The 15,848-nt window shown below is 43.5% G+C and overlaps 1 long non-coding RNA gene across 1 annotated transcript; it reads left to right on the top strand.

Moving 5' to 3' along the window:
• The first annotated feature begins 443 nt into the window (after positions 1 to 443).
• On the top strand, positions 444 to 1,839 carry LOC120028043. Its single transcript, XR_005473371.1, has 3 exons — positions 444 to 544; positions 1,151 to 1,220; positions 1,716 to 1,839. It is a non-coding gene; the product is annotated as an uncharacterized LOC120028043 (long non-coding RNA).
• Positions 1,840 to 15,848: the final 14,009 nt, after the last annotated feature.

The raw sequence follows: 15,848 nt of genomic DNA, 5'->3' as shown, positions 1-15,848 counted from the left end.
ATGACGTAACGTCCGCCTGGGTGGAAAGCCAACCTGTCCTTGTGAGGTCACAGGTGAGTTAGGATGTGTCCCAAATGAGGGAGAATTAGTCACCCATAGGCCATAGTCAAAAGTAGTGCACCAAATGGGGAATAGGGTTCCATTTGGGAAGCACCCTAAATGATAACAATTTATTTAACTGTAATAACTTTATGCATGTGGCAAGTTGACAGGTGAGTTAGGTTGAAACTTTACAGGTGAGTTGGTTGTGGTGAACTCTCTCTCCCCTCTCATCTCTGTCCATACAGAAGTTGCCACGACAACCATAGAGGTCATGGCCATAGTGTTCTGCTGGTTTCCTCATGCTGACCCTGGCAGGGGGTGTGCCTGTGTGATGAGGATGCTCAACCGCCAACGAGGGGTGTGTGTGTGTGTTCAGAATATGGTTATGTTCTTAAATGTGTCACTCTCAGTCTTTCGTTCTCTCTCTCTCTCTCTCTTCCTCCCCCCTCTCTTCAGACGTTGTTGCAAGCAGCGAGCAGAGAGCGAGAGCGAGAGCGGCGAAGTGAGTCCTGTATTTCTTTAAGTCTATTGTAGGCCTACAGTGTTTTGAAAAAATATCAGTTTAATTCAACCCAAATAGGATCCCTTCCAAAACCTCCTTGTACTGTCTCAATTAGTGTCATTGCCCTTACAAACATCTCTCCTCTCTTTTCTCTCTCTTTCTCTCTCTTTCTCTGTCTGTCTGTCTCTGTCTTTCTCTCTTTCTTCTCTGTCTGTCTGTCTCTGTCTTTCTCTCTCTTTCTCTGTCTGTCTGTCTCTGTCTTTCTTGTCTTTCTCTGTCTGTCTCTCTCTGTCTTTCTCTCTCTTTCTCTTCTTTGGTCGTCTGTCTGTCTGTCTGTCTGTCTGTCTGTCTGCCTGCCTGTCTGTCTGTCTGTTGTCTGTCTGTCTTGTCTGTCTGTCTGTCTGTCTGTCTGTCTGTCTGTCTGTCTGTCTTTCTGTCTGTCTGTCTGTCTGTCTGTCTCTCTCTCTCTCTCTCTCTTTCTCTTTATCTGTCTGTTGTCTCTGTCTTTCTGTCTGTCTCTCTCTTTATCTGTCTGTCTCGTCTTTCTGTCTGTCTACCTGTCTGTCTGTCTCTCTCGCTCTGTCTCTTTAATGTCTCCCCCTTCAGTGGAAAGACGATTCAGTGAACATTTCTGCATCATCCCAGATCCACTTTCTCTGTCTGACATCACTACCAGGTCAGGGGTCAAGCAAGTGGACACTTCCTGTGTGACAGTGATGTTGAGAATCAGGTAGAGTTGATGAACATTTAAAACAATGAGAGCTCAGAACTCGGGAATCTCCGACTTCCGACTTCATTGCATTCAAAACAACTGGGAACTGGGAAGAAAACAAGCCCCGACTGGGAAAAGTCTATTTGAAAGGTCATCCAACACGAAGTTCCATCTCGGGAACTTGGCTCTCTTCTTGTGCTTTCCGACCTGAAGATCACTGACGTCATGATTTGACCTCGTATTTTTCAGAGTTCCCAGTGTTTTGAAAGCAGCAATAGCACAGCCAATATACTACTGATATTAGCTGCATGATTTTGAATCTAGACTCCAGAATAATCCAGTGTAGAAAAAGGAGATTTCAACATTGCACTGACAAATGTCCATAGAGTATATCACTTTTTTATGATATATATTTTGGGAAAATACAACTTTTATCATAACTGTTCTTTCTCTTTTCAGACCCTTGAGATCACAATATAACCGACGTGATGAAATAAAACCCAACTTTAGACCGACGAGTTCCTCACAAAAGAATCCTTCAATGTAATTTTATCCAACAAACTATTATAACATTTTTTTTCAATCACTTCAGCCCATTTTTCAGATTGAAGTGTTATATTTTCAAAAGTCAAAACTCACACCCTTGTAATGTCCCCTGTCTTGTGTTCAGAACCGTTTGATTTAACATTCATTGGTGCTGAACACATCGTTCACCCCTGAGTCATACCATGACAACACTTTGTTTAGTTACCAATCCATCAGATAACGACAGGCTCACAGTTAGTCATTTTAACTACCTTTTAATCCAATAGCAAAAAATACAAGATACATACAAACTGTCCTTTTTGAAGTGCTGAGTAGAAAGAAGAGTATATGGTAAATATCATTTTCCGTACAGTATTTGGCCATAACTTGACATACACAATTAGTTTGAAAACCCTATTTTGTTGTATCCAATGGTGAGCATGTTGAGACGTACATCAGTCTTACAGTTTCATCATCTTACGATAATGAAGCTGACGAAATTCGAGCAAGGGCTGCCTTCCAGAAAGACCCCAGAGATTGTGACATTCTCTGTTTCACGGAAACATGGCTCTCTTGGGATATGTTGTCGGAATCGGTTCAGCCACCGGGCTTCTCCATGCATTAAGCCGACAGAGATAAACACACTCTCTGGGAAGAGGAAGGGCGGTGTCACACCCTGACCTTAGAGAGCCTTTTTTATTCTTATTGGTTAGGTCAGGGTGTGTGTGATTTGGGTGGGCATTCTAGTTTTCTATTTCTTTGTTGGCCTAGTGTGGTTCCCAATCAGAGGCAGCTGTTTATCGTTGTCTCTGATTGGGGATCATACCTAGGCAGCCCTTTTTGCCACCTTCGATTGTGGGATCTTGTTTTTGCATTGTTACTGTCTAGCCTGCAGAACTTTACATTCGTTTGATTTTGTTGTTTTGTTGGTGTTCATTGTTAAAAATCATGAACACTTTCCACGCTGCGCTTTGGTCTCATTCGTTCAACGACGGACGTAACAGGCGGGGTGTATGCTTCATGATTAACGACTCATGGTGTAATCATAACAACATACAGGAACTCAAGCCTTCTGCTCACCCGACCTAGAATCTTTACAATCAAATGCCGGCCATTTTACCTCCCAAAATAATTCTCGTCAGTTATCGTCACAGCTGTGACATTCCCCCTCAACCAGACACCACGACGGCCCTCAAGGAACATCACTGGACTGTAAACTGGAAACCATATATCCTGATGCTGCATTTATTGTAGTGGGGATTTTAACAAAGCAAATTTGACAACAAGGCTACCTAAATTCTTCCAGCATATTGATTGCAGTACTCACGGTGGTAATACACTCGACCACTGCTACTCTAACTTCCGTCTGATGCATACAAAGCCATACCCCGCCATCCCTTCGGCAAATCCGACCATGCTTCCTCTTTCCCAGAGAGGAGTTTATGTCTGTCGGCGCGATGCATGGAGAAGCCCGGTGCATGGAGAAGCCCAGTCCTCTTGCTCCTACCGTCTTATAGGCAGAAACTCAAACAGGATGTACCAGTGACTAGAACCATTCAACGCTGGTCTGACCAATCGGGATCCATGCTTCAAGATTGTTTGATCACGTGGACTGGGATATGTTCCGGTCAGTCTCAGAGAACAACATCGATCTATACGCTGATTCGGTGAGTGAGTTTATAAGGAAGTGCATTGGAGATGTTGTACCCACTGTGACTATTAAAACCTACCCTAACCAGAAACCGTGGATGGATGGCGGAATTTTGCAAAACTCAAAGCGCGAACCACCGCATTTAACCATCGAAAGAGGTCTGGGAATATGGGAATATAAACAGTGTAGTTATTCCTTCCGCAAGGCAATCAACAAGCGAAATGTCGGTATAGGGACAAAGTGGAGTTGCAATTAACGGCTCAGACATAAGACGTATGTGACAGGGTCTACAGGAAATCACTGACTACAAAAGAAACCAGCTCTGTCCACAGACACCGACGTCACGCTTCCAGACAAACTAAACACCTTCTTTGCCCACTTTGAGGATATACAGGCACCGTTGAGGCCTGCTATCAAGGACTGTGCCCCCCACTTTCCTTCTCCGTGGCCGACGTGAGTAAAACATTTAAACGTGTTAACCCTCGCAAGGCTGCTGGCCCAGACGGCATCCCTAGCCGTGTCCTCAGAGCATGAGCAGACCAGCTGGCTGGTGTGTTTACGGACATATTCAATCGCTCCCTCCCCAGTCTGCTGTCCCCACATGCTTCAAGATGGCCACAAATGTTCCTGTACCCAAGAAGGCAAAGATAACTGAACAAAATGACTACTGCCCGTAGCACTCACTTCTGTCATCATGACGTGCTGAAGGATATGTCAAGGATCACATCACCTCCACCTTAACGGCCACCCTAGACCCAATTCAGTTTGCATACCGCCCCAATAGGTTCACAGACGATGCAATCGCCATCACACTGCACACTGTATTATCCCATCTGAACAAGGGGAATACCTATGAAAGAATACTGTTCATTGACTACACCTCAGCATTTAACACCACAGTACCCTCCAAGCTCATCATCAGCTAGAGACCCTGGCTCTCTACCCTGTGCAATTGGGTCCTGGACTTTCTGACGGGCTGCCCCCAGGTGGTGAAGGTAGGAAAACAACATCTCCACTTCGCTGACCGTCAACACTGGGGCCCCACAAGGGTGTGTGCTCAGCCCTCTCCTTAATCCCTGTTCACCCACGACTGCGGGGCCATTTTACGCCTCCAACTCAATCATCAAGTTTGCAGATGACACAACCATAGTGGGCTTGATTACCAACAACAACGAGGACAGCCTATACAGACAGTGTGGTGAAGAAAGTGTGGTGACAGTGTGGTGAAGAAGGTGCAACAGCGACTCTTCAACCTCGGGAGGCTGAAGAAAATTTAGCTTGTCATCCAAAACCCTGACCAAACTTTACAGATGCACAATCGAGAGCATCCTGTCGGGCTCTTCACAGCCTGGTACACAACGCACCGCCCTCAACGCAAGGCTTCCAGAGGGTGCCCAACTCATGACGGGGCAAAACTACCTGCCCTCCATGGACACCTACAGCAACCGATGTCACAGGAAAGCCAAAAAAGATCATCAAGGACATCAACCACCACTGAGCACTGCCTGTTCACCACCGCTACCATCCAGAAGGCGAGGTCAGTACAGGGTGCATCAAAGCGGGACCGAGAGACTGAAAAACAGCTTCTATCTCAAGGGCATCAGACTGCCTAAAGAGCAATGACTATCTCAGAGAGACGCTGCCTACATTGAGACCAATCACTGGCCACGTAAACAATGGATCACAAGTCACTTAAACAATGCCACTTAAATAATGCCAGTTTAATAATGTTACATATCTTACATTACTCATATCTTATGTTACACTGTATTTCACCTATTGCACCGTGCCTATGCCGCTCGGCCATCGCTCATCATCATATATTTATATGTACATATTCTATTCACCCCTTAGATTTGTGTGTATTTGGTAGTTGTTGGGGAATTGTTAGATTTACTGTTAGAATATTACTGCACTGTCGGAATAGAAGCACAAGCATTTCGCTACACTCGCATAACATCTACTAAACATGTGTATGACACATTAACATTTGATTTGATTTATACAGTACATATGTCAGTCTTATTTTCATTATCTTATACAGTACATATGTCCAGTTCTTAGTTTCATTCCTTATACGTACATATGTCAGCCTTACAGTTCATTATCCTTATACAGTTTAAACATATTCAGCCTTAAGTTTCATTATCCTTATCAGTACATATGTCAGCCTTACAATTTCATTATCCTTATACAGTACATATGTCAGCCTTAGTTTCATTATCCTTATACAGTACATATGTCAGCTTACAGTTTCATTATCCTTTCTATACAAGTACACGTGTCATCCTTACCTTTCATTATCCTTATACAGTACATGATGTCAGCTTAGTTTAATTATCCTTATACAGTACTATGTCAGTTAGTTTCATTATCCTTATTACAGTACATGTGTCAGTCTTAGTTGTCATTATCCTTATACAGTACATATGTCAGCCTTACCAGTTTCATTATCTATACAGTACATATGTCAGTCTTAGTTTCATCATCCTTTATACAGTACATGTGGTCAGCCTTACAGTTTTCATTATCCTTATACAGTAAATATGTCAAGTCTTTGTTCATATCCTCTAACTAGTACATATGTCAGTCTAGTTTCATTATCTGATACAGTACATGTGTCAGCCTTACAGTTTCCATTATTCTTAACAGTAACTATGTCAGTCTTAGTTTCATTATCCTTATACAGGACATGTGTCAGCCTTACAGTTTCATTATCCCTTATACAGACATATGTCAGCCTTATACAGTTTCATTATTTGTCCCCCTTATACAGTACATATGTCAGTCGTAGGTTCATTATCCTATACAGTACATGTGTCAGCCTTACAGTTTCATTATTTCTTATACAGTACATATGTCAGTCTTAGTTTCATTATCCCTATACAGTACATATGTCAGTCTTAGTTTAAATTATCCTTATACAGTCATGTGTCAGCCTTACAGTTTCATTATTCTTATACATTACATATGTCAGTCTTCGTTTAGTATCCTTATTACAGTTACAGTTCAGCCCTTACAGTTTCATTATCCTTATACAGACATATGTCAGTATTACAGTTTCATTATCCTTATACAGTAATGGGTCAGCCCTCACAGGTTTCATTAATCATTATACAGGTACATATGTCAGTCTTAGTTTCAGTATCCTTATCAGTACATGGTGTAAGCCTTACCAGTTTCATTATTCTTATACATTACATATGGCAGTCTTAGTTTCATTATCCTTATACAGTACACTGTGTCGCCCTTAAGTTGTTCATTATCTTATACAGTCCATATGTCAGTCTTAGTTTCATTATCCTTATACAGTACATTGTGTCAGCCTTACAGTTTCATTATCCTTATTAACAGTACATGTGTACAGCCTTTTACAGTTTCATTATCCTTCACTACAGTACATGTGTCGTCTTACAGTTCATTATCCTTATAACAGTACATATGTCAGTCGTACAGTTTCATTCTCCTTTATACAGTAACATATGTCAGTCTTACAGTTTCATATCCTTATAAAGTACATATGTCAGCCTTAGTTCATTATCCTTATTAACGTACATATGGTCAATTACAGTTTCATTATCTCTTATACAGTACATTGTCAGCTCTTAGTTTCATTTATTCCTTATCAGTACATATGTCAGTCTACAGTTCATTATCCTTATACAGTACATATGTCACGGCCTTACAGTTTCATTATCCTTTACAGTACATATGTCAGCCTTACAGTTTCAATCACGTATAACAGTACATATGTCAGCCTTATAGTTTCATTATCCTTATACAGTACATATGTCAGCCTTAGTTTCATTATCCTTATTACAGTACATATGGTCAGACTTACAGTTTCATTATCATATTACAGTACATGGTGCAGCCTCAAAGTTTCAGTATCCTTATACAGTACATGTGTCAGGCCTACACGTTTCATTAATCCTTCATACAGTACATGTGTAGGGTTTTCTTAGTTCATTATCCTTATACAGTAACAGTGTAGAACAAATATCAGATATATGGGGTATTGTGTAGGTATTGTAATGCAGGTAGGCTACAGTTTAACGTCCTGGGTAGTCTGATGGAGCTATTTCTGCCCCCATGCAACACTGTTCAAGAACACCTTTTCTGTGTGATGTCAAACTGATACAGGCAGTATCGCCGGTCTCTCTGCTTGAAAGTCATCAGTTTACGTGTTATCAATAATTTGGAGACACGAGTAGGAATATATGTAATATACAAACTCAGGGTATAAATATATTGTAATATACAACCCAGGTAAAATATCTTGTTATATACCACTCAGGTATAATATATTGAAATACAACTCAGTATAAATATATTGTTATATACAATCAGGTATAAAAATATATTGTAATATAACAAAGTATAAAATATTGTTATATACAACTCAGGTATAAATATAATTGTAATATACAACTCAAGGTTATAAATATATTGTTATATACAACTTCAGCTATAAATATATTTGTTATTATACAACCCCGGATAAACATAATCTTGTATACAAATCATGTATAAATATATTGTTATATACAACCCATGTATAAAATATATTGGTATATACAACCATTTGTATACAGATCTTGTTATATACAAAAAACCCCCCCAGGTAGAAACATATTGTTTATACAACTTAGGTATAAATATATTGTAATATACAACCCAGGTATAAATATATTGTTTTTTTTTTTTTACTATACAACCCAGGTAATAAAACATATGTTATACAATATTAGGTAAAAATATATTGTAATATACAAAACCCAGGTATAAATTATTGTTATATACCAACCCATGATAAATCATATTGTTGTATATTACCAACTCAGGTATAAATGTATTGTAATATACAAATCAGGTATATTATAAATATATTTTTAGTATACAAACCCAGGTATTTCAGCAGTGCATTGTACAGTATAATTCGAATGGAAGCACTTCCAGTGACTCTCCACGTTTTCCCTGGTGAAGCCACACTGGCTGATGGAGGAATGATGAGTGATCAGTGTATCAGTTTATGAAAACTATGTATTGTGGGGTAAGCTAAGCACACTCCATTTGGGTTCAGCCGTAGAAACCTATATAGGTAAGCAATAAGCACTACTCCATTTTGGTTCAGCAGTTAGGAAACTATATAGGTAAGCTAAAGCACCTACCAACTTTTGGTTCAGCAGTTATGAACACATGTAGGTAAGCTAAGCACGACTCCATTTGGTTTTTTTCAGCAGTTATGAAACTATTTAGGGTAGCTTAAGCATACTCCATTTTTGGTTCAGCAGTTATGAAACTATATAGGTAGCTATAGCACTACTCCATTTTGGTTCCAGTAGTTAAATCCGTTTTGAGTTCCGTTTGATTAATTGAATTAGACAAATGTTATTGTAACATAATGACAAGAAAATCATATCAAAAAGGTAAGTGAAATATTGCATTTTGAAAGGCAGATACTTGAATATGTGTGCAAATTGGAAAAGGTGATTGGTGCTTGCACGTTGAACAAAAGTGACTTTGTGAATTTGTGTTTGTAGTACTCAGTCATTGAAAATGTGCTTAGAATTTTGACCACGTGACATTTTGATTATCTGTTGGAGTCTTTGTACTTAGAGTTTGTGAAAATGTACACATACTGTGGAAAAAAATTGCACCAAAGTGAAAAAAAATTTAAGACGTAAATTGTCTTTTCAAACTGTTTTAGACTTTTAATGGAATATAATGTGATGAATACTGAAACAATACAAAATGTAATGCTACATCTAGTGTGTGTGTTAATAAAGTTGCCGACATTTGAAGCATGTTGTGCTTCGTGGAAACGCTGTTAGAGAGAGGGGGTATAAGGGAGGGGGCGGTGTATAGTACTATCAGTTCTTGTGCACGGTGTGTGTTGTCGTTTTTGGGTGTGTTGGATGTGTGTGTGTGTGTGTGTCTGCGTGTGTGTTGTGTGTGGTGGTGTGTCTGTGTGTGTGTGTGTCGTGTGTGTGTGTGTGTTGGTTTTTGTGTGTTGTGTGTGTGTGGTGTGTGTGTGTGTGTGTCGGGGTGTGTGTTGTGGTGTGTCTGGAGTGGGTGTCTGGAGGTGTGTGCCTGAGTGTTTGTGGTCTGGTGTTTGTGTGTGTCTGGAGTGTGTGATGGTGTGTGTGTAGTGGGGCGGGTAGGTTACTAGGTCTAACCTTTTGCAGTTATTTTTATCGGTCCCACACATCCTGCTCTCTCCGCTCTATCTTCTGTCTCCACCCTTCATTCACTCTCACCACATCCATAGCACTTTAACTGCCAGTACACACCACACACACACAACAAAAGTCCATATCTGCTTCTTCAGTCAAAAACAAACGTCCAGTCCAAATTGGGTTTTGTGGAGAAGGAGGAAAGGAGAAGAAGATGATACTCTCAGAACAACCAGTAGTAGTTTCGTTTTACTGGTGTGAGTTGTGCTGTACTTGTTTATTATGGCTTTCAGATTTTATTTATGAACACAACCGTTCATTCTCTTTTTCTCATTTCTATGAAGGTTTCTACCAACCTTCTGCCAGGAGACAAGTAAGTTTTGTTGCCATGTCTAAGTTGTGTGTGTGTGTGTGTGTGTGTGTGTGTGGTGTGTGTGTGTGTGTGTGTGTGTGTTGTGTGGTGTGTGTGTGGTGTGTGTGTGTGTGTGTGTGTGTGTGGTGTGTGTGTGTGTGTGTGTGTGTGTGTGTGTGTTTTAATGGTCCTGACTGTGTTGGGTACGCCTGTCCCCCCGTCCCAGGAACATCAAGCCTAGGAGCCTCAGCCCGGGGAACCTCAGTCCCAGGGACACCTCAGTCCGGGAACCTCAGTCCCAGGAACCTCAGTCCCAGGAAACCTCAGTGCCAGGAGCCTCAGTCCCCGGAAAACCTCAGGCCCAGAGCCTTCAGTCCAGGAACCGCAGTCCAGGAAACCTCAGTCCCAGGAGCACCAGTCCAGGAGCCTTCCAGTCCCAGGAGCCCAGTCCCCAGGAACCTCATCCCAGGAACCTCAGTCCCAGGAGCCTCGTCCCAGGAGCCTCAGTCCAGGACCTCAGTCCCAGGAACCTCAGTCCCGGAGCTCCAGTCCCAGAAACCTCAGTCCCAGGAGATCAGTCACAGGCACCTACAGTCCCAGGAACCTTCCCAAGTCCCAGAGAACCTCAGTCACAGGGAGCCTCCAGTCCCAGGAACTCAGTCCCAAGAGCCTCAGTCCCAGGAACCTCAGTCCCAAGAGCTTCATTAAGGAGCCTTCAGTCCCAGGAACCCCAGTCCCAGGAACCTCAGTCCCGGGAACCTCAGGTCCCAGGAAAACCTCAGTCCAGGAACCTCAGTCCAGGAGCCTCAGTCCCGGGAACCTCAGTCCCAGGGCCTCGTCCAGGAACCGTCAGTCCCAGAGCCTCAGTCCCAGGAGCCTCAGTCCCAGGAACCTTCAAGTCCCAGGAAACCTCAGTCCCAGGAGCCTCAGTCCCAGGAGCCTCAGTCCCAGCCCAGGAACCTCAGTCCCAGGGAACCTAGTCCCAGGAGAATCAGGCCCAGAAACCTCAGTCCCAGGAGCCTCAGGTCACAGGAACCTCAGTCCAGAACCTCAGTCCCAGTAACCTCGTCCCAGGAGCCTCAGTCCGGAACCTCAGTTCCCAAGAGCCTCAGTCCAGGAAACCTCAGTCCCAAGAGCCTCAGTTCCAGGAGCCTCAGTCCCAGGAACCCCAGTTCCCAGGAACCCCAGTCCAGGAACCTCAGTCCCCCAGGGAGCCTTCAGTGACAGGAACCCAGTAACAGGAAACCTCAGTCCCAGGAGCCTTCCAGTCCCAGGAGCCTCAGTCCCAGGAACCTCAGTCCCAGGGGCAGCCTCAGGGGGGGTCCCCGGAAGCCTCAGTCCCAGGAGCCTCAGTCCCAGGAGCCTCAGTACCAGGAACCCTTGCATCCCAGGAGGCCTCAGTCCCAGGAGCCTCAGTCCCAGGAGCCTCCCCGTCCCAGGAGCCTCAGTCCCAGGAAACCAGGCAGAAGCCTCAGTCCCAGGAGCTCAGTCCCAGGAAACCTCAGTCCAAGAGCCTCAAGTCCCAGGAACCTCAGTACCAAGGCCTCAGTTCCAGGAGCCTCCAGTCCCAGAAACCCCAGCCAAGGAAAACCCCAGTCCCAGGAACCTCTAGTACCAGAGCCTCAGTCACAGGAACACCCCAGTCCCAGGAGCCTCAGTCCCAGGAGGGCCTCAGTCCCAGGAGCCTAGTCCCAGGAGCCTCAGGTCCAGAACCTCAGTTCCAGGAGCTAAGTCCATGGAAAACCTCAGTCCCAGGAGCCTCAGTCCCAGGAGCCCAGTCCCAGTGGAGCCTCAGCCCAGGAACCTCAGTCCCAGGAGCCTCAGTCCCAGGAGTTCAGTACAAGGAGCCCAGTACCAGGAGCCTCAGTCCAGGAATCTCAGGCCCAGAAGCCTCAGTCCAAGGGCCTCAGTCCCAGGAGCCTCAGTCCCAGGAGCCTCAGTTCCCAGGAGCCTCAGTCCTTAGGCACACAGACCGTTTGCTGTACGGCCCCTCAACAGCCCTAGAGAAGACTGTAGAAGATTCCAGTGTGAAGTGCTTGCATTACCCTAAAGAAGAGTCCATCCTCTACCAGCTATTCAGGTGGGTGGTGCTGTATTGTAGGGAATTCAGGGGGTTAGCCCTGACGAGAGTCAACGACTGTACAACCCAAAAAACCTTGTTGTTACGCCAAAATATCATTTTCTGAACCTTTGCTAAGTTGTTTGGTTAAGATCGCTACAATATCTACCTCAAGACCCCTAAGTACGGAGACTTCTGACAGGAGGTGTTGTTTTTTCAAAAATGAATATATCAGCAGGCAAGTAGTAAATCAATTCAATGCAGTGCCTACTAGGGGGGTAGGGTTCTAGGGGTCAATTTGAAACTCACTGAGACAAGACCTAAAAGATGCCACAATGCATTGCCTAGGGGGTAGGGTTCTAGGGGGGTACAATTTGAACGCACATGAGGACAAGACCTTAAAGATGCACAATGCAGTGCTAGGGGGTAGGGTTTCTAGGGGTCAATTCGAAACTCACATGAGACAAGACCTTAAAGATGCACAATGCAGAAAATCGCTCCGCCATTTCCGGGTTGTTAAAATTCGAATAGTTCGCCTAATTGCAGTTTATGTGACAAAACAAGCATGTATAAGTGTAGAGAATCATTGTACCTAAATAGCTGGTGAAGTATCTTTTCAAAACAATATCGGATATTCAGCTGTTTGAAGCTGGTTGTACAAAAATTCAAGTAAAAGATGCAAAAACAAATCTTAAGAACGGGAAGCATAGGAATAGCACACATTAGAACCGATACTACCGCCTTTCTGAGACTTGCTTTTAATGAGGATTCCAGTCCTCATTAAAAAAGCACTTCATGGCTACCGACATGTTGGTCGCCCACAAAAAGTTACATATTGGCAGCTTAAGGTTCTACAGAGCCCTGTCAATATAAGGCATGTAGACAATACAATAAAAATATACATTTTACCCACTGTTATGTTATCCAATCCATTACTGTAATCTGTCCTCAGGGAAGGTGACAAGGTACAAGACGTAGGCTTCTACAGGCTCTGCTGGTGAGATGGCCCAATTTCCCTCTGTTCAGCACTGCTTTCCTACGAGGGTACATGGTGTGTGGTAGCCAGCGTACAGAACAACACAGTAATACAACCCACAGTCCCCCCCTCCCCCAAAAGACACCCACCTCAGAGTAGTCGGTGAGCGTAAGGCCCTGTATTAATACTTTTGTTTTGTTCTGGCAGAATTAGCATTGCGAGGGGGAGAGGATGGCTCTGTCATTTAGGGATCCTACCCGATGTGTGTTTTTAGCATGTTTGTAAACTATTTTGTACATAATGTTGATGCTACTGTCTTTTATGATCTGAAAAGAGCTTCTGGATATCAGAACAGTGATACTCACTCAAACTGGACAAAGATTTTTTTTCTTTTAATGAGCGAAATAATATGTTTCTCCCAGACAAGGCTAAGTCCCCTTCATTCGCATTAAGAAAATAAGGAAATACAGGGGGCGGGAAAGATCAGGGGCCTTGTGAGAATCCGTCGGAGATGATTCCTGCAAGACAGGATGTCAGTGTTATGCCATGGCAGCGAAGAGCCCAATTACTCAATCCCCTTGAGCACGTCTGGGGACCTGTGGATTGGAGGGTGAGGGTAGGGCACATTCCCCCCAGAAAAAAAAAAATGTCAGGGAACTTGCAGGTGCCTTGGTGGAAGATTGAGGTAACATCCTCACAGCAAGACCTGGACAAAAATCTGGTGCAGTCCATTTGAGGAAATGCACGGGCAGTACTTAACGCAGCTGGTGGCACACCAGATACTGACTGTACTTTGGATTTTGACTCCCCCTTTGTCAGGGACAACATTATTTCCATTTTCTGTCAGTTCACATGTCTGTGGAACGTGTTCAGTTTAGGTCTCAGTTGTTGAATCTTGGGCTCATACCAAATATTTGCAAAGTTAAGTTTGCTGTAAAATAACGCAGTTGGACATTTGGAGAGGAAGTTTCTTTCTTTTGCCTGCGGTTTTAACAATGTCGTCACAGAACTACAATTTCCTCTAGAACTAGAAGGTTACTCATAGAACTTGAATTCCCCTCAGGTAATCAAAGTCTTCATAGACACTAGAATGTCCTCATAGAATTTGAATTCTTATACAATACAATGTTTTAATAGAACTAAAATGTTTTCACAGATCTAAAATCCCCCCTCCAGAATTAGGAAAAACCACAACCATTATCAGATTCTATGGTTGATTACTGCGATGGTGTATGTGTTCTTCCACAGCCCAGTCAACGGTGAGAGGTTGTATTTCCAATCAGGGTCTGTGGATTCTACGGAAGGGAAGCCACTGTCCTACGTTGTAACATCACCAAAGGGAACACGTTCTCCTACCAGTGGTGGTCGGATGGGAAGCCCCTCCCCCATGTCCTCCTGTACACAATCAGACACAGGAACAACTCTTCATCTACAGGTAACTGTATTGTGGATGGTTCTGTTATTACTGGGCAGTCTGGTCTGTCTGTCTTGTGTTTAGGCTTAGACGTTCACTTTTCGCCCACATGAAGATGCATGTTAGATCATGGTGCTCATTGGATATGCAAAAAACTGAAGAGAACTGATATATTTATTGACAAATACCACCATTCCAGTCACATAGATCTTCGTCAAGTTTTATTATTTAGCTTTGAAAATATGTGAAAAACTCACTGGAAATATTTGTTGACAATATCTGTATTGTATGGCTACCCAAGGATGGTGCACGCGGACAGCGGGGGGAGTAACCTGTGTTGCTACCAACCAAACTCAACTGTGACCGAGGTCTACTCCTCCAGGAGCACTGCCAAGGTCATCAAGGTTCAAAGGTCAGAGGTCAGGGGTAATTTGTATCACATAATTATGGAGTAGGGTTGAAGTTTCACCTAGACGCTGATTCGTGAGTAAGTTTAGCATTTTCCACACTAATGCTTAAGGTTAGGCTTGGGGGAGGGGGAAGTGATCACTACATATGTCCCTAGGGGTTACTCAGAGATAGAGGGCGCTAGTGCCAAAAAAAGGTTTTTGCATGGGCAACAACATAGAAGGATTTCACCATTATGAATTTAGTCAACTGGGTGGGAACTTCCTATGGGTTAAAGGAAGGATCACATAATTCCATACAGCGTCATCAGGAGAGGATCAGCCTATGAATTATGCTCGTGAGCAAAACATTCCATAATGAAAGCTGACAGTATATTCACCAACCTTGGGCTTTATAACTGTTCAAAAACACAATGCAAGTGGCAGCAGTGTGCACCCTTCCGTTTGCTTTACCAACTCATAGAAAGTAGTAGACGAGAAAATGACTACTTCAAAATGGAGATGCCCTCAAATGTGCTGCACGTGCTCTCACAGAATGTCATCAATGGGACAGATACATAAGAAGAGTCTATATTATTCTTTATGGCAGTGGTTCTCAACCTTTGTGGTTACTGTTACCACCACTGAATTTTCTGTGCCCGTAGTACCCTCATGTGCAACTTTTACCAGTAGGCCTGGTGGTTCTCATCAGTTTCTCAAGTACCCCCCTGTGGTAGGCCAAGTACCCCCAGAGGTCCTAGTACCCATTGTTGGAAACCACGGCCTCTATGGGGAAACTTAAACCCGGAGCTAGAATAAGTGGTGGCATGCGCAAGACCAACTGGCAAGTGTCTTCACTGACATTTTCAACCTCTCACTGACTAGTTTGTACAACTACATCGTTTCAAGGCAGACCACCATAGTCCCTGTCGACCAAGGGAAGCGAAGGTAACCTCCTAAATGACGACCCTGCCCAATAGCACTTCATGTCGGGTAAGCCATGAAATACTTTGGAAAGGCTGGTCATGGCTCACATCAACACCATCATCCCGG

The sequence above is a fragment of the Salvelinus namaycush genome, chromosome 2 (assembly GCF_016432855.1).
Source record: "Salvelinus namaycush isolate Seneca chromosome 2, SaNama_1.0, whole genome shotgun sequence".
NCBI classification, from domain to species: domain Eukaryota; kingdom Metazoa; phylum Chordata; class Actinopteri; order Salmoniformes; family Salmonidae; genus Salvelinus; species Salvelinus namaycush.
This window is presented reverse-complemented; position numbering and strand designations above follow the sequence as displayed.